This window comes from Lithobates pipiens, unplaced genomic scaffold (genome assembly GCF_037356315.1).
Source record: "Lithobates pipiens isolate NorthernLeopardFrog02 unplaced genomic scaffold, aLitPip1_a1.2 Scaffold_8, whole genome shotgun sequence".
Lineage (NCBI taxonomy): Eukaryota > Metazoa > Chordata > Amphibia > Anura > Ranidae > Lithobates > Lithobates pipiens.
Genome location: NW_027507903.1, coordinates 444,185,507 through 444,211,862, shown reverse-complemented (window position 1 = coordinate 444,211,862; position 26,356 = coordinate 444,185,507). Strand labels below are relative to the sequence as shown.

The 26,356-nt window shown below is 44.0% G+C and overlaps 1 long non-coding RNA gene across 1 annotated transcript; it reads right to left on the bottom strand.

The window, feature by feature from the left end:
* Positions 1 to 990: 990 nt before the first annotated feature.
* On the bottom strand, positions 991 to 1,621 carry LOC143963140 (uncharacterized). Its single transcript, XR_013270890.1, has 2 exons — positions 1,560 to 1,621; positions 991 to 1,479 (listed from the first exon to the last, which is right to left on the bottom strand). It is a non-coding gene; the product is annotated as an uncharacterized LOC143963140 (long non-coding RNA).
* Between the last annotated feature and the right edge of the window lie 24,735 nt (positions 1,622 to 26,356).

The following is a 26,356-nucleotide window of genomic DNA, read 5'->3' as shown; positions in this document are numbered from 1 at the left end:
TTTTTTTTCTGCTTTTTGCCTCCCCAGTTTCCTTCATCGCCACAGGAATGGCAGACTGTGGCATCCCATTTTGCCACCCGGTGGGACTTTCCTAACTGCGGTGGTGCCATAGATGGGAAGCACGTCCACATTGTGCCACCACCCCATTCGGGGTCATACTTTTTTAATTACAAGGGGTTTCACAGTATTGTGTTAATGGCGGTGGTGTCGGCACAGTATGAATTTCTCTATGTGGACGTGGGGAAGAATGGCCGCATGTCGGATGGAGGAGTCTTCGCCCAGACGGAGTTCTACCGCCGTCTACAGACAGGTGGCCTGGGCTTGCCACCTGATTCGGAGAATGTGGAGGAACTACCCTTTGTATTCATTGCGGATGAGGCTTTTGCTCTTGACAACCACATAATGCGGCCATTCCCCCAAAGAGCCCTCACCCCGGAGAGGAGGGTTTTCAACTACCGGCTGGCCAGAGCGAGAAGAGTGGTGGAAAATGCTTTTGGAATAATGGCCAGCCGGTTCCGTGTATTTCTGACGGATCTCAACCTAGCGGAATACAAACTGAACTATGTCATCCTTACGTGCTGCATTTTGCACAACTTTTTGCACAAATATTCCAATACATATTTCTCAGGAATAATGCCGGAGGCTGGAGTTGGGCCAGAATCCATGACAGGCCTGGATATTGGCCGTACTGGCTTGGCCCCCCAAAGTGCACGGGAAGTGCGTGAGAGATATGTCACTTATTTTAATGGTAGGGGGGCCATTGCAATGCCACCCAATATTTAATTTTAAAAAAGAGGAAAATAATAAAATAACCTCAAATCTGAAATGTGTTTTCTTGCTTGCTTTTGGTTTGTGCTGTCTCCTATGTTATCCTAGTGCACTTGTAGTGCCAAGTGTATTTTCATTAAATTCAATAAGGCCCATTGTCACTGGATACACAAAATCCCTTTTCCCAAACTGGTATTAAGCATTGAAAGAATACGCCACACATTCTTGATTATTCAAAATTTTAATTTGGCCACATTCACATGTGCCATTGAATATTTAGTGATCTAAAATTTTTTTGGGGTTTATTTAACTTTCTTTGCCAAACATTTTTTGGTTTCCTTTTTTTTCAATTTTTTATAAACTTTTTTTTTTTTTTTTTTTTTTGGTGGTTTTTATTTTTCTAGAAAAAATATGAAAAATGTATAAAACAACAATCAGCCACAATCGTAAAAATTGGTGAAGTAAAACAATCTTTGAACTAAAACAAGGGAAATGAAGAACATGATCGATATTATGGAGAAACGGATTATATTCTCCCCAAAATATCGATCATGTTCTTCATTTCCAGCTGCATATTGTCAATCTGAGTCTTCATGAGATCCAGGCTAGTCCGCATGTCATCTAGTTCCCCATTCCAGCCCATTATCTGGCCAATCAGCCTTTGTGCGCTGTCACTGGAAAATGGGGCCCTTTCCACAAACAGAACATCACCTACAATAGATGGGAAAAATTGGGTCAAAAATTAGGCAGTCATACATGGATTTCAACAAGCTGGGGTGTCAGACACTCACCTGGTGGGGTGCCCAGCTCCCCTACTTCCTCCACCTCTCCTTCCTCAACCTCTCCTTCCTCGACATCCTCGGGGGGGGCACTGGTGCTTGGAAATGTGTCGCTTTCCACAACCACAACATCACCTAAAATAGATGTAAAAACATGTGTTTGGAAATATGCAGGTATACATCGATTACCTGAAGCTGTGGTGTCAGACACTCACCTGGTGGGGTGCCCATCTCCTCTCCTTCTTCCGCCTCTCCTTCCTCCACATGCACATCCACGGGGGGGATGGGGCTAACCTCACATTCCTGCTGGCAAGGATGGCGGTCCCTGGGATCCTGCTTTGTGAGGCTTTTCTCCCCTATGAGAAATTAACAAACCAAAAGGTATACTTTAGCACACAGATATTTAAGGCCAGAACTAGGAAGATGAAACCTTGATTAGAAGTGTTGTACAATTGTCGGTTTATGAAGAGATGCAAAATGTGAAGACATGAGAAATCAATTCACTTTGCCAAAAAAGCAAATAATTTGCTTTTTGTGCCAAGGTTCACACATGCCCAACCCCCCCCCCCCCCCAAGTATACCAGGGAACCCCGTGTGGCGTGTGGTTTACCCTAATAAATGTTCTCTGGTGTCCCACACCTTTGCTCATGAGTGCAGATGTGTTTTTACCCAGCTGCCAAGTGTCCTCTCCTTCAATTACACTGAATGTTCTTTTCTAGTCATTGTATTTTGAAACACATCTAAACCACAATGTCCTAATCATTTGTTGTGTCCTAAAAATTACACACCCAAAAAATGCTGTTCAAACCCTGTATCATAAACGAGGTTTGCCACGAACAATTTACGAGGGTTTGAGAAAACGATACGATTCTTTTACTGTATACAACATGAAAGCAGCAATTTTTTACATTGTACAAAGGTAAAGCATATGGATCTGTATGCAATAATCATAAAATAGGAACACACGACAAGTACTTACTTTTTTTCAGAACTTTCTTGATCCTTCTGTATTGATCCGGCTCCCTCAATTTCAGGTCGGACCACCGTTTCCTCAATTGGTCTTTTGACCGTCGTACCCCAAAACGATTATGCAGGGTCTTAACTACTTTGGCCATGATTCTGGCCTTGCGCAAGTTCGGATGGGTGTATGGTCCATGCTTGCCATCATAATCCTTACTTCGCAAGATTCCCACCATCTCCACCATCTCTTGAAATGCCATATTTGAGGCCTTAAATCTCCTCTTTCCGGATCGGGACGTTTGTGGCTCCGGGGATTCCTGACTACTGGAGTCGTTCATATCAAGCACCTGTTGTGTTTCCGCCATGTTTCTCCTACTGCGCACCGTAGAGAAAAGGGGGCGGGAAATATTCTTGTAAAAGAACGTCATGGGCGGGCAAAGCAGGCGTAGTTCTACGCGTACGCACTGGATCTTACGCCAAAATCACACGTCGTACGTACGTTAAGTGCGCAGAAAGGGCGGGAAACCATGAACTTGACTAAAAGAACGTCAGGGGCGGGCAAAGCAGGCGTAGTTCTACGCGTACGCACTGGATCTTACGCCAAAATCACACGTCGTACGTACGTTAAGTGCGCAGAAAGGGCGGGAAACCATGAACTTGACTAAAAGAACATCAGGGGCGGGCAACGCAGGCGTAGTTCTACGCGTACGCACTGGATCTTAAGCCAAAATGCACATGTCGTACGTACGTTAAGTGCGCAGAAAGGGGCGGGAAAACATGAACTTGACTAAAAGAACGTCAGGGGCGGGCAACGCAGGCGTAGTTCTACGCGTACGCACTGGATCTTAAGCCAAAATGCACATGTCGTACGTACGTTAAGTGCGCAGAAAGGGGCGGGAAAACATGAACTTGACTAAAAGAACGTCAGGGGCGGGCAACGCAGGCGTAGTTCTACGCGTACGCACTGTATATAACGACAAAAATCACATGTCGTATGTTCGTTTGCGAAAATAGGAACAGAAGTTGGGAGCAAGAAAAACGAAGGTAAGTTTAAACCATTTCCCCAAATAAGTGGCAGATCCTGGAGTCTATCTTGGGCTAAGATTAGGAGAGTCTGAGCTAACATTATGTTTTTTGGCTTGTGTATTGTCTTGCAGAAAAATGAATAAAAAATTCAGGGATCCAGAATTTTTAAGTCTGTTTATCGACAAGTATAAAGAAATGTCTAATCTGTGGCATACCAAGCACAAGGATTATTTTAATAAACAAGTAAGGAGGGCAACACTGGAGAGATTTGTGACATTTGTGCAGACTTGGATCCCAGAGGCAGACGTGGACTTTGTGGATAAGAAAATTCAAATATTGCAAAATATGTTCCGAAAGGAAAAGAGGAAAATCGCTAAATCCCAAACATCAGGAGCAGCACCAGGTGATGTATATGTACCCAGGCTGTGGTACTTTGAAAAGCTACGGTTCCTGGACGACCGGTGTAGACCCAGGGAGTCGCTTTCTACTCTTCCCTCCACCCTTCCCTCCACCCTTCCCTGCAGCATTCCCTCCACCTCAGCAGAGGCTGATGAGCCTTCCATCCTGGAGGAAGCGGATGCACCCAGCTGGAGCCAGGTATTTTTTTACCAAAAATAGTGATATTCAGAATATTAATGATGTTAACTAGATGTTATTCGAATTTGTACGCTATTATTGATGTTAAAAAATAGTTAAAATTTGGACATATCAATTTACAGTAGTGGCCACAAATGTTTGTCACCAGCAGAAACAAGAAATAGTGGTGTCATAATGATACTCTTTTATATGTATTAACAGAATTTTGAAGTCAGGAGCTGAAAAATGTTTAGGATTGATGAACAAAAAACTAAAACAATGTCCCTTTTTTATACACAGGAGGAGCTCAGCCAGGAGGAAGGTGGTGAAAGTGGCAGGCAGGAGGAGGCTATGCCCACTCTCAGCCAGGAGGAGTCCATGCCCTCTGTCAGGCAGGAGGTGGCCGGGCCTAGTAGAAGCATGACGACTTCTCAAGTGCCTCCCCTCCGTCTTCCATCCAAAAGGGCCAAAAAAAATACACAGGCACAGGAGGAATCCCTGCGACTAATTAGAGAGGCGACTAATGTTTTAAACAGCCCCCCTGACGCAGAAGAGGCCTATGGCTGCTACATTGCCAGCCGGCTCCAGCAACTAGAGATGGGCCAACGTCTCCACTGCGAAAGGCTCATTTTCCTGTCGTTACAGAAGGGGCTCAGTGGAGATTTATCGGCCAACAGTACTATTGTGGAGCAAGTTCCTCCTGTTCCTCCTCCTCCTCCTCCTCCTGCCACGAGTCCACCACCGGAGACACAGCCTCCCAGGAAGGCTACAGGGAAGTCTGCAGGGAAGGGTGCAGTGAAGGGTGGAGCGAAGAGAAGAAGGTGATGACCTGGCTTCACTCTGGTCCGACCAACCACAGCCTGGGGACATATATACCATCTGATGCTGCTCTTGATGTCTGGGATTCTGGGACCATATTGGATTTTGTAATATTTGAATTTTCTTGTCCACATAGTTTCACGTTTGCCCTGGGGCCAAAAGGCTACAGAAATGTCACAATTTTCTCCAGTGTTGCCTTCATTTTTTTGTTTGTAGAACCAGAATAAATGGATATTTTTGTTTGAAAATATAATTGCCTATGTGTTTTTTGGTCAAATACCTTTCTATAAAAGACAATGTGAAATTAACAAGGGACACTAACCTCCTTGAGGTTATAAACAAAATAAAAATGTTATTGTGGTAACTTGTCACCAGAATAAAAATAAAAAGGTTATTGTGGTAATGAAAAAAAAATAAAATAAAATAAAGTTTTTGGTTTTAACTTGACGGAACAATTAAATATGGAGATCACAATAAAAAAAAAATGGTAAAGAATTGTACCAAAAATATGTAGGCCAAAAATTAGTCACCAACATTTTTTCTTGTTTTTTTTTATTTTTTTGGAGTAATTTTTTCATCAATATTTTTGGGTGAAATCATGAACATTTTTATTCTTGTGATCTCCATATTTAATTATTCGGTCAAGTTAACAACTTTTTTTTTTTTTTTTGGTTTTAATTGACAGAATAATTAAATATGGAGATCACAAGAAAAACATGGTAAAGAATTGTACCAAAAATATGGAGTAAAAAAAATTATTAAAAAAAAAATAAAAATAAAAAATATTGAGATGGGGCTTTAAAATAAAAACAAGATCATTCATGAGATGAGGAGAAATAAAACAGAAATGTGTTTGGTGAGAACTCTGTGAGTGAATATGAGCAGCAAAGCAACTTCGTTCTTCTAGCATTATAAATAAAAAGGCTTCGTTCTTCTAGCATTATAAAGAAGATGCGCTATACATTTAAACGAGCACAGAATTTGCAGCATGACGAATGTGCTACTTCCAATACGAACTGGAGTTTTACAAGACCGAGCACTTCCGTCTCGTACTTGCTTCAGAGCATGCGTCGTTTTAGGACTGTCGGAACAGCATACAGACGAGCGGACTTCTACATCGGACCTGGGTCCGGCGGAGTTCCGTCGGGAAAATTTGAAGCATGCTTCATTTCTAAAGTCCGTCAGACTTTTGCGAAGCTAAAGTCCGTTGCAGCCCACACACGAGCGGATAGTCCGCCGGACTCAGTCCGTCGGAGTTTGGATGTCGAAAAGTCCGCTCGTGTGTACGGGGCATAAGAGTTCCATCTGACAATATTATGATAGGCGTACAGGCCTTGAAGGGGGAGAGTGGGAGAGATAGGAAGGCTGAGACAACCTTACAAACCACTTATCTGTATAATTCTACTGCAGTTCATCAACTGTAGTGCCACAAGTTTCCTCCTAATATTATGTCACGTTGCCTAAATCTCAAACGTCAATTATAGCTTTGGCATATAACTTATCAATCGAGAAAGCCCAACAGATTCTAGGGACATGATCCCATTCTCCTAAGCCTTAACGTAGCCAAGGGTATTTTCACTCTGTCGGTTGTACACTAATTCATCTCTAAGATCATTACAATACAACCCAAGAACCCCTCAAACCTATATCCTTATATTACAGGGTTAAGTGGTCATCATATGTTAAGGTTGACTCAACATTCATGGAAATTCGCTATATATATATCCTGCTATGTTATGATGCTATTACGTTTGTATCTTACACTATGCTTTTTTTCAAAGTTTTAGGTTATAACTCTTATATTGGTTATCAATGTTGACAGGGCTCCAAGGCACCCACACCTTGATACGCCGACGGGTCACACTAGACTTGTCGAGGGTGTGGAGCCGAAGGGTTCTATTTTTGTCTAGGTTGATTATGATTATAGATCGCTCAATACACCACCACAGCTTACTTCTAGGTGGGCGGTCTTTCCCCTCCTTCTCCCTGACTCCGTCTATCTTACTTAGATTTCCGACAGGTTTTTCATTCACCGTCTGTTCGGTGCAGGTCTACCCACTAACCCCCCAATTTACACTTTAAACATAAATAAACACTTTAGTGCTTAACTTTATTCCCACATTCAGTCACAGAGGAGTTTCTTCTCATCGTGACAGAATATTAACAGTTTCCTTATCCCCCAACCCATTCTTCCTTCTTACACCCCCCCCCCCCCCTTTTTTTTTTTTTTTTTTTCTCTCTCTTTTTTTCTTCTTTTTTCTCTCTCTCCCCTTCCTTTCTCTCTCTTTTTTTTTTTTCTCTCTTTCTCCCTTCTTCTCTAGTGATAAGTCATAGGCATCTCACGCTATGGCTTTCCATGGCTTGGGACCAACTCCCACAATTATCTCACATAATGTGAACGGCCTAAATACGCCTGAAAAGAGAAACAAATTTCTTACTGAACTTAGGAAAGCTAGACCACAAATTGTCTTTATTCAAGAGACCCATTTCAAGGGACACCAGACACCCAGACTAACAAATAATTTTTTTTCCGAAGCCTTTCACGCCACGAACCCACATGCTAAGACAAAAGGAGTCTCGATACTCCTTAGCAGGGAGTCTTCTTTTGTTGCTCAACACCAATTGATAGACCCAGATGGTAGATATATTTTCCTGAAAGGTTCTATGCATGGCAAACCAATCACACTAGCCAATGTATATTTCCCAAATACGTCCCATGTCTCTTTTTGCCAACGGATTATTGACGAACTAAAAAGCTTTGCAGAGGGCTGCATCATCCTAGGCGGAGATTTCAACATCCCTCTAGAACCAACACTAGATGCCTCCTCAGGTAAAACATGCATAGCTTACTCTATCCTCAAAAAAATTAAGGCCCTACTTAAATCCCTAACTCTCCTAGACACATGGCGTTTACTACACCCTTCGGCCAAGGACTTTACTTTCTTTTCAAACGCACATAAACGCTACTCACGAATTGACCTCCTTTTCATCACCCAAAGGGACCTACAAGACCTTCAGAAAGCAGAAATAGGTTCTATAACTCTATCTGACCATGCACCCATTTCCATCAAACTACAAACGAACATTAATCACAAACGCACATTCTGCTGGAGATTAAACGCCTCCCTATTAACAGATCCCGTCATCTACACACAAATTCATGCAACTCTTACTGATTATTTTGCCTTAAATAACATGCCTGACATGTCACCTCTAACTATATGGGAGGCGCATAAAAGTGTGGTCAGAGGTGAACTAATCAAATGGGGTGCTAGGAAGAAAAGAGAAAGAGAAGAAAACGCAAACAAGCTATTACAGAAAATTACATCATTAGAACTAGCGCACAAACAATCCTTGGCCCAAGCTCACCTACAGGAGCTAACGAAGGCTAGACAAGATTTACAGGACCTTTTAGATAACAAAACCAGGAAATTATTATTTTTCAAAAAGACCATTTACTATGACCAAGGAGATAAAAGCGGTAGATTACTAGCCAGGGCATTAAAAGACTCTATCTTATCCAATAATATCCATGGGATACGATCCTCAGACGGGAAAATAACACACGACTCTTCCGAAATAGCCAATTTATTTCACTCTTACTACTCATCCTTATACAACATTCAACCCCCCAATAAAGTACCAACTAACATTAGGGACAAGGAACAGGCCTTCTCCAATTATCTGTCCAACTGTAACATGCCCGTTCTATCACAATCAGACACAGACTCTATTGACAACCCCATCTCCCCGTCCGAAATAACAAAAGCCATTAAAGAAATGGCCTCAGGGAAAAGCCCGTGTCCCGACGGTCTCACTTCCCAGTACTTTAAGTCCTTCACAGATATCTTGACTGAACCCCTGACTAGAGCCCTAAACGCTTTCTCATCAGGACATCAAGCCTCATCTGAATTCCTTTCGGCCCACATAACGGTCCTACCAAAACCCAATAAAGATCCCACCGATTGCTCAAATTATAGACCCATCTCGCTCCTCAACCTAGACCTAAAAATCTTAGCGAAGATCATAGCAAACAGACTTAGACCCATGTTGGAGAGGCTCATCGGCCCTGAACAGGTTGGCTTCATGCCGAACCGCGAAGCGAAAGATAACACCACCAAAACCCTAAATTTAATACATAGAGCGGCACGGGACAAGGTCGAGGGTCTTCTCTTGTCTACGGACGCGGAGAAGGCCTTCGACCGAGTCGCTTGGGACTACATGTTCCGAGTATGCGAGCCCGTGGGATTTGGCACCAATCTGATGAAGTGGATAAGGGCTATTTATGCTAACCCGAACGCTAAAATCAAAGTAAATGGGACCCTCTCCAACATGGTGAAAATCCATAATGGAACGAGACAGGGATGCCCCCTCTCGCCACTTCTATTTATACTTTCAATTGAACCTCTCATTAGAACTATAAACCTTCAAACAGACATAAGAGGTCTTTTCATTTCCGGACGAGAATACAAGGTAGCAGTGTATGCTGATGATTTGCTCTTTTACATAACTCAGCCCCACATCTCAATCCCAAATCTCATCAAGGCCTTTCGAGAATTCCACCTCCTATCAAACTTTAAGATCAACCACAAAAAATGTGAAGCTCTGGGACTTAACCTCTCTCAGGAAACCGAACGGTTGACTAGGTCCAACTGCCCTTTTAAGTGGGAAACTAATTCCCTACAATACCTAGGAGTGCATGTCTCCTCAAAATTGGACTCAATATACACACTAAATTTCATACCCCTGCTGAAGAGAGTCGAAGCTGATCTTGGTAGATGGGGAAGTGGGAGGTTCTCCTGGTTTGGCAGGGCAGCCATTCTGAAAATGGCGGTCCTGCCAAGACTGCTCTACTTATTTCATACCCTCCCTATCTGCATTCCCGACTCCTTCTTTAAACACTTAAATAGAATACAGGGAGCCTTCCTATGGGCAAAAAAAAAACCTTGCATAAGCCTCAACTTCCTGCAAAGACCAAAATCAAAAGGTGGCATAGGCTTACCCGACTTTAGAAAATACTATTATGCTTCACACCTCGCCAGAATCATTGACTGGCACTGCCACCGAAAATGTAAAGATTGGGTGAGATTGGAGGAAACGAGTTCGGATCTAATTGTCCAATTTTTGCCCTGGACAAGGTATTCCTCTATCCCACTCGGCATTAAAGGACACCCTATCATCAATACCACACTTCAGATTTTTCACAAGATAGCATCAAAACACATGATCTCCTCGGTCCCCGGCCCCCTCACATCTTTGGCCAATAACCCAGATTTTATCCCAGGTTTGAATAATAAAAAACTCCTTAGAGAATTTCCCAATGAACCTCTAACAGTATCCCATTGTCTTCATAACAATCATTTTAAAGAGTTCACAGACCTTACACACGAATTAGATCAGCAACTCCTGAATCCCTGGACTTATACCCAAATACATGATTTTATCTTTAATGGTAAAAACAAAGAGGCCTTTCTCAGGCAACTAACTAATTTTGAACACATTTGCGCTGGGAAGATGCCGACAAAAAAAAGCACCTCCCTTATGTACAAATGGCTTATCCAGCCGGTGTCGGACTCCCCAGACAGGCATAAACTGATGTGGGAAAACGATTTACAAATACAAATTTCTGAATCCCTCTGGGAGAAAGCAAATATCTTTACTCACAAATGCTCACTGAGCACCCACATGCAAGAGACCTCCTATAAATTGCACTCCCAATGGTACATAACCACGATCAAAAAGAAACTGTGGTTTCCTGGGGGGTCTGACGCCTGCTGGAGATGTGGGGAGGAAGTGGGATCTTTCCTCCATATATGGTGGAACTGCTCTAAAATCCGACCTTTCTGGGCGCAGGTCACACACTGGACAAGACACATCACAGGGTACAAAGGGGACCTCAATGCTGCTTGGTGCCTCCTCCATGTAACACGCCTATCATATAAGGCATACAAGAAATCCCTCATCAGACATTTGCTGAACGCAGCGAAGAGTTTGATCCCATCACATTGGAACTCTCAAGGTATCCCTTCCATCAAAGACTGGCTTACTAAGATAAACTACATCCAAAGTATGGAAGAGATGGTGGCTATAAAAATCGAAAACACTGACAAGTTCCACCAGATATGGGAACCGTGGAATTCCTTCTCCTCATCCAACATTTACACGACCTTGGTCAAATAAACCTCTAAGATTAAAGCTTGCTTAAAATGTTACAGATTAACTGATCCTTGCCCTTCTAATTTCATGCTCCAATCCATACATCGTCCCTTTGATCCGGGTTTCTGATGGTTTACTTCTCTAGTATTAAATCACTCTCATGTTTGTATGTTTCAATATACGAGATTATTATGTTTGCATTAAAATATGACTCACATTTATATTATAGCACTTTGTACTATTACCTATTGTCACAACACATATACATATACAATACGCTTTATGTTATTATTATTTCCTTCCTGTCACCTTTGTTATTACTTATTTTCATTAATAAAACCATTGTGAAAAAAAAAAAAAATTCAAGTAGTACACGTATTCCTAGTAAAGTGCAAGTGAAACAATAGGTAGCAAAATCGCAGATAATAATGATAATAATCCAAAAGAGTGTGCAATCCAAAATGTGTCTCAATCCATAAAAGTGCATCCAAGTGAAAAAATATATACGTTTTAAAAAAATTGTATAAAAGTAAGATCTTGTATGCGATTATTTATTCACTATTATTGGATTTAATTTAGTTTTTGTGTGGAGCGCAACACCATTCTTTATCATTATTATAATTTGAGGGGAGGGTTTGCACCTCTGTCGGTGTTTTGCTGCAACCATATTAGCTCATTTGTTTAACCATTGTAGCGCGAGGATAACCAACAATTACCACCTTGTCCCCATGTTGATGAGGACAAGGGCCTCATCCCCACAACCCTGGCTGGTGGTTATGGGGGTCTGCGGGTGGGGGGCTTATCAGAACGCAGGTTACATCAGATATGGATATTTAGAGGGAACCCCACATCATTTTTTTTTTTACTTGACGCGGGGTTCCCCTTAATATCCATACCATACCTGAAGGGCCTGGTAATTGAATTTGGGGGAACCCCATGCTTTTTTTTTGTTTATCAATGACTTTCAATGACTGTTCTCTGTATTAGGGGGAGCCGACAATTCATTATAGTCGCGAGTGATTTTAAATGACTTGTTTTCCTGCAGAAAAGACACTTTGTGCAGGGACAATTCTAAGCACAGGAAACATGCGCCCCTTTACAGGCATACTATAGACACCCCCCAGGTACGAAATTTAAAATTTAATTTTTGCATTGATACATGTCCCCTGGGGCAGGACCCAGGTCCCCAAACACTTTTTAGGGCAATAACTTGCATATTAGCCTTTAAAATGAGCACTTTAAATTTTGAACATGCGAGTCCCATAGACTTTAACCACTTAAGGACCAGGCCTCTTTTTCAGATTTGGCATTTACATGTTTAAAACAGTTTTACTTAGAACCCCCAAACATTATATTTTGTTTTTTTTATAACACCCTAGAGCAGTGATGGCAAACCTTGGCACCCCAGATGTTTTGAAACTCCATTTCCCATGATGCTCCTGCACTCTGCAGTGTAGTTGAGCATGATGGGAAATGTAGTTCCAAAACATCTGGGGTGCCAAGGTTTGCCATCACTGCCCTAGAGAATAAAATGGCGGTCATTGCAATACTTTTTTTCACACCGTATTTGCGCAGCGATCTTACAAGCACACTTTTTTGGGGAAAAATTTACTTTTTTGAATAAAAAAGTAAGACATCAGTAAAATTAGCCCAAATTTTTTTATATTGTGAAAATAATGTTACGCCGAGTAAATTGATACCCAACTTGTCATGCTTCAAAATTGCGCCCGCTCGTGGAATGGCGTCAAACTTTTACCCTCAAAAATCTCCATAAGCAACATTTTAAAAAATTCTACAGGTTGCATGTTTTGCGTTACAGAGGAGGTCTAGGGCTAGAATTATTGCTCTCGCTCTACCGATCGCGACAATACCTCATGTGTGGTTTGCCCACCGTTTTCATATGCGGGCGCTACTCACGTATGCGTTCGCTTCTGTGCGTGAGCTCGTCGAGACGGGGGGGGGGGGGGGGTTACATTTTTTATTTGATTTTTTTCTTATTTTACTTGATTTTATTTATTTTTACACTTAAAAAAAAAAAAAAAATGAATGGATCACTTTTATTCCTATTACAAGGAATGTAAACATCCCTTGTAATAGAAAAAATGAATGAAAGGTCCTCTTAAATATGAGATCTGGGGTCAAAAAGTCCTCAGATCTCATATTTGGACTTAAATGCAATAAAAAAAAAAAAGTCATTTTAAAAAATGACATTGAAAAAAATATACCTTTTAAGAGGTATGGGCAGAAGTGACGTTTTGACGTCGCTTCCGCCCTCCTATGGTATAGAGACGAGTGGGGGCCATCTTAGCCTCACTCGTCTCCATACCCGGCCATTGACAGGACCCGATCGCCTCCGCCGCTACCGACGGCTCCGGTAAGCGGCGGAAGGCACAGGAGGGCGGCGGAAGGGGCGATGGCACCTCTCCCGTCGCCGATAACAGTGATCTCGCGGCTAACCTGCCGCGGAGACCACCGTTATCATACACAGGACCGCCTCCTGTAAAGAGGGATACCTCGGTTGTGGCAGCAGCGGCTGCCGTTACCGAGATATTCCTCTTCAAAAAAAGGACGTATATTTACATGAGGCGGTCCTTAAGTGGTTAATAGGGTTCTAAAGTTCACACGAAGTTTAGGTCTGTTCGCAGGTTATGATGCGAACCAAACCAGGGGTATTCAGCTCATCCTTACTAGGCAGTGTTACTATCCACTTGGGTGGGGCCTCATGCATGACAGGGGCTGTTAGCTCCTCCCCATCCCTCTCTTACAGTTCCGGTTTCTTTCCCCTATTTAATTTCCACATTCAGCAGACTAATCAGACAACCTGAAGAAGGAGCCTATCCCAGAAACATGTAGTGTATCCAGTCAGTGATGTGTGATGTGTGATGTTGCTCCTTTGGCACCAGAAGCAGGGTTTGCCCATAGTCTTTGGATCCCCTTGCCCCACCTCCACCAGGCTGCAACGTCACTTTTGGGCCTTGTACACAGTTTGAGCGGCTGCTGCACACTGGCCCCCACAGTTCCTGTGCCTGCAGATTGGTTCTCCCTTCATCGGACCCCTGGCCCCACGGCCCTGAATGGGCCTGCGCTCCTGTATTCTTTGTTCCAAGGCTTTGTGCTAGATTTCTGGAGTGCCTGTGTCATCCATGCGGATCCAGCCTCCAGGTACTGTCAGCTTTTCAATCCAAGTCTCTGCATGACCATCAACTCACTTCTGTATGCCTTGGTGAACATCTTTATTTTTTAACAATAGTAAAAAGTTTTTACTTTCCTTCTGAGGGTTCTATTTATGTCTGTTGATCAGTGCTGTTCACCCCTTGGATTGTATTTTCTGCCCTCATTTGTCTATGAGTTTTGGACAGCAGCGGCCACAGCTATGCTTAATGTTTCTTTTTGGTCTTTTACTTGGCTTTTGGTCTGTGCACCTGGACTTTTGTTTTTAGTGTTTCATTATTCCACTACATAGCTTAAAGCGGTAGTAAACCCGCATTTTTTTTTTTTTTTTTTTTTAAACCTGCAAAGCAAAAGGCATAATGAGCTAGTATGCACCGCATACTAGCTCATTATGAAATACTTACCTTAGAACGAGGCCCCGACATCTCGCCCGATCCACGCCGAGGAAGCCGACATGCTCCCTCGGCGTCTCTTCCGGGTATCGCGGCTCCGGCGCTGTGAGTGGCCGGAGCCGCGATATCGTCACTCCCGCGCATGCGCGCGGGAGATTTAAATCCGGCCGGACGAGCGCTGCCGGATTTTCGCGGAGAGAACCCCCTTGTGCGCATGCGCCGCTGCAGTCAGCGGCGCATACCGAGGGGAATATCTCCTAAACCGTACAGGTTTAGGAGATATTTTTTTTACCTACAGGTAAGCCTTATTATAGGCTTTCCTGTAGGTAAAAGTTAAAAAAGTGGGTTTACTTCCACTTTAATGTCATCTGCAAATACTGAAATTGTATTTTAATCTCAAACTCTATACCATGTTTAAATATAATTAAAAGTAAAGGTCCCAAAATTGAACCTGGGGTACACTACTAATAACCTTAGATAAGTGGTAGGCAACCTTTGAGAGATGGAGGGCTACCTGAACAACATGAAAAATTATCAAAGATAACCAAGGTTCAGCACATTTTTTTAAAGAAATTAACTTACACAGTTTACTATGCTTAATTTATGATTAAACACAATGATTAATAGGTAGCGATCACTGTGTACATTCAGAAAAGGAAGGGGCCAGTAAAATACATATTTAGAGGTCACTTCCCCCACTCTTCATCCTGAAATGCAGCCAGCCGGAGAGGAGGAGAAGCTTGCAGCGATGTGATAGGGGGGTTGGGAGCAGAGGAGCACACAGAGGGACCCATGCAGCAGAAGGAAGAGGAACCTGAAGAGGCAGGGATGGCATTTACTGGAACCGATCCCCTGTATTTTTCTACTGCAGCAGCTGGAAACCAGTGGGAGGGGATGAGGGGAAGCCAACTTTCAGCTGCTGGAGAGAGAACATACAGAGCATGCGTTCAGGTAAATGTCACCCCCACTCCTGCCAGGTTCTGGGATCGGCAAGGAAGGGATGAAATCTGCCTGCGATCAACTTGCTACCGACCCCTGCCTTAGACCAATCAGAGCATGAATCATTAATCGCTAATCTGCTCTGAATACAGTCTTTTGGTTTTCTATACATTTACAAATTGAATTTTCCAAGACTGTAGACTTTACCTTACACATTAGACTTTTTGGGGATTTGTTTTGAAAACCTCTATCTTTTGTGAATCCCTGCTAACTATTGTTTAAAATATTATTTTCTAGCAAAAACTCTTCTAAGTCATCTTGTATTATACTCACCAGTATCTTCCCAGCTATAGAAGTTAAACTAACTGGTCTGCAGTTACTTGGCAAAGACTTCCTCCTTAAAGTGGTTGTATACCCACATTTTTAACTTTTACCTACAGGAAAGCCTATAATAAGGCTTACCTGTAGGTAAAAAAAATATCTCCTAAACCTGTACGGTTTAGGAGATATTCCCCTCGGCACGCGCCGCTGACTGCAGCGGCGCATGCGCACAAGGGGTTTCTCGCCATCAAAATCCGGCAGCAGCCGAGCGGCCGGACTGAAATCTCCCGCGCGCATGCGCGGGAGTGACGATATCGCGGCTCCGGCCACTCACAGCGCCGGAGCCGCGATACCCGGTAGAAACGCTGAGGGAGCATGTCAGCTCCCTCGGCGTGGATCGGGCCAGATGTTGGGGCCTCGTTCTAAGGTAAGTATTTCATAATGAGCTAGTATGCGGTGCATACTAGCTCATTATGCCTTTTGCTTTGCAGGTTTAAAAAAAAAAAAAAAATGTGCGGGTTTACTACCGCTTTAATACCCTTCATCCCAGTCGATGCCTTGGAGCTAGCAAAGTGAAGTCGGACCACACTATAGGCGGCCGTGAAAGATTTAATTCCATATCTCTCTAATTCATTGTCCTTGATGTAAGTGCAATTTTTATTAAACCAGCTTTATATGCATTAATGCACTATGAGCATCTTCCATTATCTTTTATAGCCACATGATCTGTTTAACGAGATTAAGGAGCACGATAAGCCTGGATACATTTCCTGGAGCTGGCTGACCACTTGCCTTCAGAGGTGCTTCCACTCACATGCATATGATCTCTTGGTGAGATCATTTGATTCGGTAAGCTGACAATTTTCACATATAGAGCACATCGGTGACACACTTTACATTGTGGATTATTTCAGCTGCACTACAAACATATTGTCATATTTGCATGTGGGAAAGCTGGAGCATCATCTTTTCACCAAACACATTGAATTGATACTCCGTTCTAGGCAACTTATCTAGTGACACTTTGCCATTTGAACATTCACTATTGTTTTCACGATTTTGCTTATTGCACTTTGTTCATTGCATCTGTTACCTAATCATTTTTAGGATAATATCTCTATCAAAAACAGCATATCTTATTTATTTCACAAAGACTTTTATCCCTTTAAATATAGGCACCACATTGGCCTCACACCAATCCAGTGGTATTATGCCAGTCATTAAGGAGTCCATAAAAATTAGAAACAATAGCATTGAAATAGTAGAGCTCAACTCTGTTAGTGTTAGAAACCATGAATCAGACCGAGACAGAAGTACAATCAAATCACACTTGTTTATTTAATAAAAATAAAAAGGTAAATAGAAAAAGCATAGTCAAAGCATAGCCAGAGTCCAGTAACCGGATCGAGTAGTCAGCCAGGCCAGATGTCACGAGTCTGGAGGGAGGCCGAGATGCTGAGAGGGCTCCCCTTGCGGCCGAGTGCAGCACAACCCTGAAGATGACACAGGGATGCAGTGCCCACAGAAGCACGGGTTGCCTTGTAGTTGCAGCAGATGACAGGAACTGAGTTGAGCAAGACTCTGGGGGCAACCGTGCTTGGGAAGTCCAAGAGAAGGATGAACGAAAGTTCAATAGCAGGGTCAAACATGGTAGATCAGTCCTGAGGTCGGAGCTATGGGTCCAGAGCCGGAGACCGGAGTATTGGAGTCCAAAAGCCAAGCCAGGATCAGATGCTGGAAGCAGACAAGGGAAGTCGGGTACAAGCCAGTAGTAAGAGCCAGGAGAACAACAGGAGCAGGTCAGACAAGCCAGGTCAGTACACAGGAGATTAGAAAGCAGAAATCACGGACACAGGTATACAGGAGAAGCTGACGATAATTCAGCAATGCAGCACTGTCAGAAGAACGTTTAAATAGTCACGTCGTATGTGCGCCATTGCGTTCATACGCCTACGACGTTGTAACGTTATGCATTCGTATCACCATCGCGTACGCGCTTGTTCAAATGTAATACCGGGCATCGTTTTAAAATCACATTGCGCCTCCGAGTGTGCTGACGCGCGTTAACATGGCCATACCTTGCGAGGTAGCGCATAGGGATGCGCCTATTTCCCTGACACCAGAGTTCAATAACCAGATCGGGTAATCAGCCAGGCCAGAAGTCAGGGATCCAAGTAGAGCAACAGCAAGCAGGATAAGGAGCCAGAAGGGATGTCAGCAAGCCAGTCTTTAAACAGAACCGCAGGAGATGGTTTCTTGTGATGTGGCCAAGGCGAAGGCAGAGGTGAAGTGAGCTGGACAGTTTTAAGTAGGCAGGTCAGAGGAGCATGATCAGGAACAGCTGGTAACTGTGGAGAGAGATGAGAGCTGGCAATTAGCCGACAGCTGAGCAGCCAGCCCAGAGAAGGAAGGACTGAGCCAGCCCTTACAGTTAGGGCATGTGGGTGTATGCCATCTGGTCTAGGTGCTTTATTCACCTTTATTCTGTCTAAATGTTTCTGGACCATATCAATCTTGATCAATAGTGGTTTCTTTGGGGCTATGTCAATACTATCTCCGTTATGGACTCAAGCTCCCCCATGTTACTCTGTATACACAGAGCCGAAGAAAGTATTTATTATATTTGCCTTCTCATTGTCCCCAGTTATGCACTCTGAACTATTTTGTAAAGGGTCTACATGCTCAGACATCAGACCTGACCTTTTCACTGTTAATATATTTGAAGAATTTTTGGGGGTTATATCTCTCTCTCTCTCTCTCTCTCTCTCTCTCTCTCTCTCTCTCTCTCTCTCTCTCTCTCTCTCTCTCTCTCTCTCTCTCTCTCTCTCTCTCTCTCTCTCTCTCTCTCTCTCTCTCTCTCTCTCTCTCTCTCTCTCTCTCTCTCTCTCTCTCTCTCTCTCTCTCTCTCCTCTCTCTCTCCTCTCTCAGCCACATAAGTTAATTTTTAACATTTTAAATGGCTCAAGGGGATATATTTTGCAGTGTGTTTGCATGCAGTCGATTTGAAGAATTCCTATTTCTGTTCTGTGTTCTTCAATGACAATATCCAATCCCAGTCTAAGTCTTGGAGAGCAGCCCTCATCCTTGGAAAATTTGCTCTCTTAAAGTTAAGTGTTTTTGTCTTTCTAGTATGTGTTTTTTGTTTACAGATAAAATTGAATGAGATCATGTTATAGTCACTGCTACCCATATTTTCTTTTATAACAACATTAGTAATATGTCCTGCATGGTTTAAAATTACCAGGTCTAGCAGAGCATCCTTTCTAGGCGAGGCTTCTATCAACCATACCATAAAATTTTCTTGTAACAGGTTTATACATTTTTGCCATTTAAAGTATCATCAAACCCACATCATAAAACATTATCAAAAACTGCTGTATTACATGCTGTTAATGCTCAGTCACTATGAGATTTGTTTTCTGTATTTTACAAAAAAATTGATTGATCCTGCTGCTCTCTATCTCCATCTTCTGTTCACTTCCCCAATCCAGCTAGGGATTTTGAAGCTGTGGTGGCAACTCTACACATGCTCAGTTTTCAGTGAGTTTCTATACTGAGCATTTCCTCCCTATCACATCTGAGCAGCCCATGTGACTATAGAGTCACACATATGGACAGTGGTAAATTACAGCCCACTCCCTCCCTCCTCCTCCTTGCCCATTAACTAGTTAAAAACAATGGGGGTGGGATATTACATGTAGATTAATGGAGGCTTTGTCTTCTTATTATTCAAAGACACCGGCTGGAGGGACACCATATTATTTCCATAAAACAATCAAAGATTTAATTTCAAACATATATTTGTATGCCAATTTAAAACAGTTTATTGATATTATTTATGTATTTGTACTCTGTATTCCAAAGGCTGTTCTTTTTAACAAGTGACCAACAGCAGAGGACAAGAAGCTCTTCCTGCTTATGTTTACCTGCAGACAGGCTGGGAAAGATCTGGGTCATGTGACAGCTGTATATTGATTAGGAAAAAGGAACTTAACACTGGGTGGTCTATAACAAACTCCAATAATTAACTTTGAAATATGCACACCTAGAGATGGAAAGGCCTGGAAAAAAAAACTGAAAAATTGGAAAAAAAAACATTTTTTCTTTTTTTTTTTAAGAATTTTTTTTCCCAGACAAATTGGAAAAAAAGAAGTGTTGAATATGTTCTATTACAATGGTAAATAATATATCTATGTCCTGGTAGTCAAACTATATAACATGAAGATATGAAGACCTTAATGAACATAAATAACTTTATGTAAAGCAGGGGTAAGCACTCCAGCTGTGGTGAAACTACAAATCCCATCATAACTCTGCCTCTAGGAGTCATGCCTGTAATTGCCAGGGTCTTGCAATGTCTCATGGGACTTGTGGTTTCACCACAGCTGGAGGGCCAAGGTTGTCTACCCCTGATGTAAAGTGTTAAATTATTGCACGTTCTCTCAGCTGAAGACAAGCAAATCCTGGCATGTAGTTCAAGTAACACGTCATGCTTCTCAAAGCAGTTCTCAAACAAGAGAAATATTAATTTCTACCACTAGGGGGCACTTCAGGGGAAACGCTCCAGTTTAGTTTGCTTGTGGCTGCATCTTGTACCTCTTAGGCCGTGTACACACGGGCGGACTGTTCACCCAACTTTGTTCGTCAAACAATCCGACAAACAGTCCGCTCAAAATTTGCATGAACGGACTTGACCACACACGATGAACGAACAGTCCGCTGAAAGCGTGCGCGATGACGTGTACAGCACGTACGACGGGACTAGAAAAACGACGTCCTATACACTGCAATGCAACCTTCCGCCGTGTAAACCCTTTCTGAGTATGCGCGATACTTAGTCCGTCCAACTTGCCTACACACGAATGGACTGTCCGCTGAAACCAAGTTCGGACGGACAAAACCAAGTTTCAGCGGACTGTCTTACGGAAATTCCGAAAAACTTTGTTCGTCAGACTGTCCGCTGAAACTGTCCGCTGAAGCCCACACACGAGCGGACTGTCCGCTGAAACACTGTTCAGCGGACAAAGTTGGGCGAACAGTCCGCCCGTGTGTACGCGGCCTTACAGTTGCGTGATTGTTGGGATCCAGTAGATTATAGTTTCTAATTGACCGTTAAGAAGATCTGACAAATTATTTTTTCTTTATAATCTTTAAATTATTCCCTTTAATGTTCTCCACCATCACAGCATAATGTTTACCTATAGTCTGGTCAGTAAATCGTTTTTTCTTTTCCTCCTCTGAGTTAAATGGTGAGACCAGCATCAAACATTTTTACAGTGCAATTTCTACTGCGAGAAAATCTCTAATTCGCGAAAACTCTGGGAAGAAAATAGGATTTTTGTACTCACCGTGAAATCCTTTTCTCTGGAGTACATTGACGGACACAGTTCCTTTAATTCTTGACCTAAGGGTTATTATGCCACCTTCAGGAAAGGACTAGGCAGAACATGTAAAACATGTAAAAACAGCAAGACTGCACAGCACCGCCCAGGGGGCAGTCCCACTGGCTATAGCCACTCCCCCTGCTTCCTGCAGCTCAGTTCGTCAAAAAGCAGTACAAACATAAATAGTAGGGGTGGGTGCTGTGTACGTCAATAAACTCCAGAGAAAAGGATTTTACGGTGGACGTGGATGTGGTCTGGGCTCTACGAGTGTATCTGTCTGCTACGGCTCCCTTCCGGAAGTCAGACTCTCTGTTTGTCTCTGTGGCTGGTCCGAAGAAAGGTCTGGCGGTCTCATCGACCACCATTTCTCTGGCATGCAATGATGTGTTTTATGACGGACACAACTCCTTTAATTCTTGACCTTAGAGATGTCCCCAAGTAGTGTCAAAAAACGAGGGATGGAAACAGCAAAAAAGAACCACTTTTGGAAGAAAGGAGGGCTGCGGACGTAGCACCACCTTATCTTAGTGGATGACCAGGTAGGGAGACTTGCATGACAAGGCCACCAACTCAAAAACCCTTCTGGCAGATGTAATAGCCACTAGAAAGACTACTTTCTGAGAAAGAGTTAACAAGGGAATCTCCCAAAACCTTTTTTTTCTCAACCCCATACAATTTTTTTCTTTATTATTATCATCATTACTTCTGTTATTATTGCACTATTATTTTTGGCAGAACCAAAAATGTACTGAATCATTTCTAATGTTTTCATTTAATTATATATACGGTACATTCCTCCTACTAAGCTTAGATGTACATAGCTCACAGAGAAAAGTAAGTTCTGATAAATCGTCATGCACATTACTGAACTCAACTGCACATTATCATTTAAGGTATCATTTTAATGATTACTTTTTATTGCCCTTATTTTCTGATGATTCCCAGACCCGTAAAAAGATACAATGACTATCACAGTAGTATCACATAATGTTCAGGGTTTCAATTCCCCGAACAAAAGGAAAAAAGCTTTTGTACAATCACCCCACATTTTTCCACAAAGCATTTAACCAATAGTTTTACACAACTGCCTCCTCCAAGACCAAAGGATTTGCTGTTTTCTTTCACCATTCTTTTCCATTAGAAGTTCAACAGGTTTACAAGGATCTAGATAGTAGGTTTATAATCATTAAAGGTACCCACTCAGGCAGAGACATTACAATTGCTAATATATACGCACCAAACGATGCTCAGCTTTTTTTTTTTTATTAAATCAGAAAAAGTTTTTATTAGAAAACATAATAATACAAGACATCCATGACATCGACCCCGCAATGCACCAACGAACAGATTATGGAATCTGGATAACAAATATAGTCTCCACATAGGGACTAAATCAAAGGGGTACAATAAGTTTGAGTAAGTAAAACAGAAGCGTTGGTATACAGACAAAATAAGAAAAGTTGTCATCAGTCAGGGCATCCTCAAGCCGCGTACACACGGGCGGACTGTCTGGCCTACTTAGTCCGCCGAAACACATTTCAGCGGACAGTCCGCTCGTGTGTGAGCTTCAGCGGACTTTTTCAGCGTGCAGTCTGGCGGACTAAGTATTTCGGAATGTTGGAAATACTGTCCGCTGGACTCGCGTTTCGGCGGACAATCCGCCCGTGTGTGTGCCAGTCCGCCGTACTTTTGAAATGAACGGACTTTTCCCGCCCGGAGAAAAGTCCGCTCATTTCGAGCGGGTCTCCAGGTAGGCGGGGCCCGCGAAGGAGACGTCGCTGGCCCCGCCGCCTGGTATGGACTTAAAGGGGAACCCCAACGCCGAAAAAAATCGGCGTGGGGGTCCCCCCCAAGTCCACAACAGACCCTTGTCCGAGCACGCTACCCGGCCGGCCAGGAAAGGGGGGGCGAGCGAGCGCCCCCCCTCCTGAGCCGTACCAGGCCGCGTGCCCTCAACATGGGGGGGTGCCTTGGGGAAGGGGGGGCCGCGCGGCCCCCCCACCCCAAAGCACCTTGTCCCCATGTTGATGAGGACAAGGGCCTCTTCCCGACAACCCTGGCCGTTGGTTGTCGGGGTCTGCGGGCGGGGGGCTTATCGGAATCCGGGAGCCCCCTTTAATAAGGGGGCCCCCGGATACCGGCCCCCCACCCTATGTGAATGAGTATGGGGTACAATGTACCCCTACCCATTCACCTGTGAAAAAAAGTACAAAAAAAACACAACACAGGGTTAAAATATTTTATTGCACAGCTCCGGGGGTCTTCCGTCTTCGGGGGTCTTCTCGCCGGACTCCTCCGCTATCTTCTTGTAGCTCTTTTGCTAGCGGAGGAGTCTGGCTTTCTTCCTCGCCGCCGGCCTCTTCTCCCGACTTTGGGGGTCTTGTCCCCCTCTTCGGTTCTTCTGCCGGGCCACCGCGCCTTCTTCTAGCTCTTTTACAGGCGGTGGCCCGGTCTTCTGTCGCCGCCGCCGCCGCCCGTTCTTCTTCTTCTTCTTCTTCTCCAGGAGATGTTGACACGACGCTCTCTCCGGCCACAATGCCAGGGCCGCGCTCCGCTGCCACTTATATAGGGACAAGGGGCGGTGTCACATGGCTTTATGTCACATGGGTTGGTGTCACATGGTGACCCCGCCCCCTTACGATGTCATAGTCCCCATGTGACATCAACCCATGTGACCAACCCATGTGACATAAAGCCATGTGACACCGCCCCTTGTCCCTATATAAGTGGCAGCGGAGCGCGGCCCTGGCATTGTGGCCGGAGAGAGCGTCGTGTCAACATCTCCTGGAGAAGAAGAAGAAGAACAAGCGGCGGCGACAGAAGACCGGGCCACCGCCTGTAAAAGAGCTAGAAGGCGCGGTGGCCCGGCAGAAGAACCGAAGAGGGGGACAAGACCCCCGAAGTCGGGAGAAGAGGCCGGCGGCGAGGAAGAAAGCCGGACTCCTCCGCTAGCAAAAGAGCTACAAGAAGATAGCGGAGGAGTCCGGCGAGAAGACCCCCGAAGACGGAAGACCCCCGGAGCTGTGCAATAAAATATTTTAACCCTGTGTTGTGTTTTTTTTGTACTTTTTTTCACAGGTGAATAGGTAGGGGTACATTGTACCCCATACTCATTCACATAGGGTGGGGGGCCGGTATCCGGGGGCCCCCTTATTAAAGGGGGCTCCCGGATTCCGATAAGCCCCCGCCCGCAGACCCCGACAACCAACGGCCAGGGTTGTCGGGAAGAGGCCCTTGTCCTCATCAACATGGGGACAAGGTGCTTTGGGGTGGGGGGGCCGTGCGGCCCCCCCTTCCCCAAGGCACCCCCCATGTCGAGGGCACGCGGCCTGGTACGGCTCAGGAGGGGGGGCGCTCGCTCGCCCCCCTTTCCTGGCCGGCCGGGTAGCGTGCTTGGACAAGGGTCTGTCGTGGACTTGGGGGGGAACCCCACGCCGATTTTTTTGGGCGTTGGGGTTCCCCTTTAAGTCCATACCAGGCGGCGGGGCCAGCGACGTCTCCTTCGCGGGCCCCGCCTACCTGGATACCCACTCGAAATGAGCGGACTTTCCTCCACGTGTGTGGGCGAGTCCGTTCATTTCAAAAGTAGGGCGGATAGTATGGCGGACTTAGTCCGCCGTATTAGTCCGCTCAAAAAGTGCCGTGTGTGGGCAAATCCGTTCATTTGAAAGTATGACGGACTGTCCGTCGGATTGTCTGACGGACTAAGTTGGCCAGACAGTCCGCCACGTGTGTACGCGGCTTAAGACTTCTGGCATTAGTAAACCCTTTTGTTTATTGTCACCTTTTGCACTTGCGTTTTGCATATTTTGTTTTGTAGTGCAAATAGTACTATAATTTCCAATTGTTGTTTATAACATGGCTCGCTATATTACTGACATCATCATGTGCTGTACAGTGACCACAGGACCGTCACTCCCGCCTCACCTGGAGGCCCCATGCTGAGGATACAGCGCTAGCTGACGGCATCTTCCCCATCTGGAACGACTGCTCTGGAGCTCCGCAAGCCAGTCTGTGGGGCTCAGCCCCTGTTTCGGGCTCAGCGGTGCTTGTCTGGTATCCCCCTCGTAGTCTGTGTCCCCCCCTGCCCCCAGATGTTCCGGTATCACTACCCCTCTGCACAGACACAGGAGAAGATGTTTCTTTCGGTCGGTGGAGTGGAATGGTGACATCGCGGCTCTGAGCCGAAGACCCCTGCCAGCATTTCTGGAGATTGGTGGATGATAAACAGACTTAAATAAGAACTCAGTTAATGCTCTTAATTAAACTGAAACAGACTGAGTTCCCCTCCAGTAATATGGCTGAATAGCCGGAGACCTGGAATGTACCCTGAAACTGCCTAGTTTCCTCCTATTTTTACTCAATGCACCTAGCCTGGAAATCAATCCCTCTTGTGTTTTTTTGTTTTTTTTTGCTTCTGGTATGATATGTATGTATGAAGAGCTAAAAAAATGGTTAAGAAAATGGCACTTCAATGTCATTTCAATGCTCTTTTGACAGGCTCATAGGTTTAAAGTGCAAAAGGAACTTTTAAAGTCATATTACTGAACCACAACAGTCTTAAACACAAACGCATATATACATTCCCCATAAAGGGTGATGGCAAAGTCGCCATTGGATACTACTGAGGGACCCCAAAGAGGTATTTTTTTTTTGTAACTTAGGTTTTTATTGATAATATTTGCGGTACAGAGGCATAGACATGTTTCACAGAAAGGAAGGTGTGAATACATTTTATCACGTAAAAAGAACAAAAGAGAAAGATCAGGTTACAGAATCATGTTTGTCGATATCAATTGGTATTAAGACTGATAACAACATTGCTGAAATAATAGAAAACATATAGCAACAATTCAAACATAGCCGCACTTGAAAGGCCTAGTGGTCAACATATTTGGATATAATACAGAATACAGCCATCGTTTAAAACAATTATAAGATTTACGTATATCTAACTGGAGCTGTAAGGAGAACAATGTAGGCATAGCTCGTAAAACAGAATGTTACAGCGAACGAATCTGGTGCTAGAGATCATGTCAGTTTCATGCTCCTTGGGTCATTGATC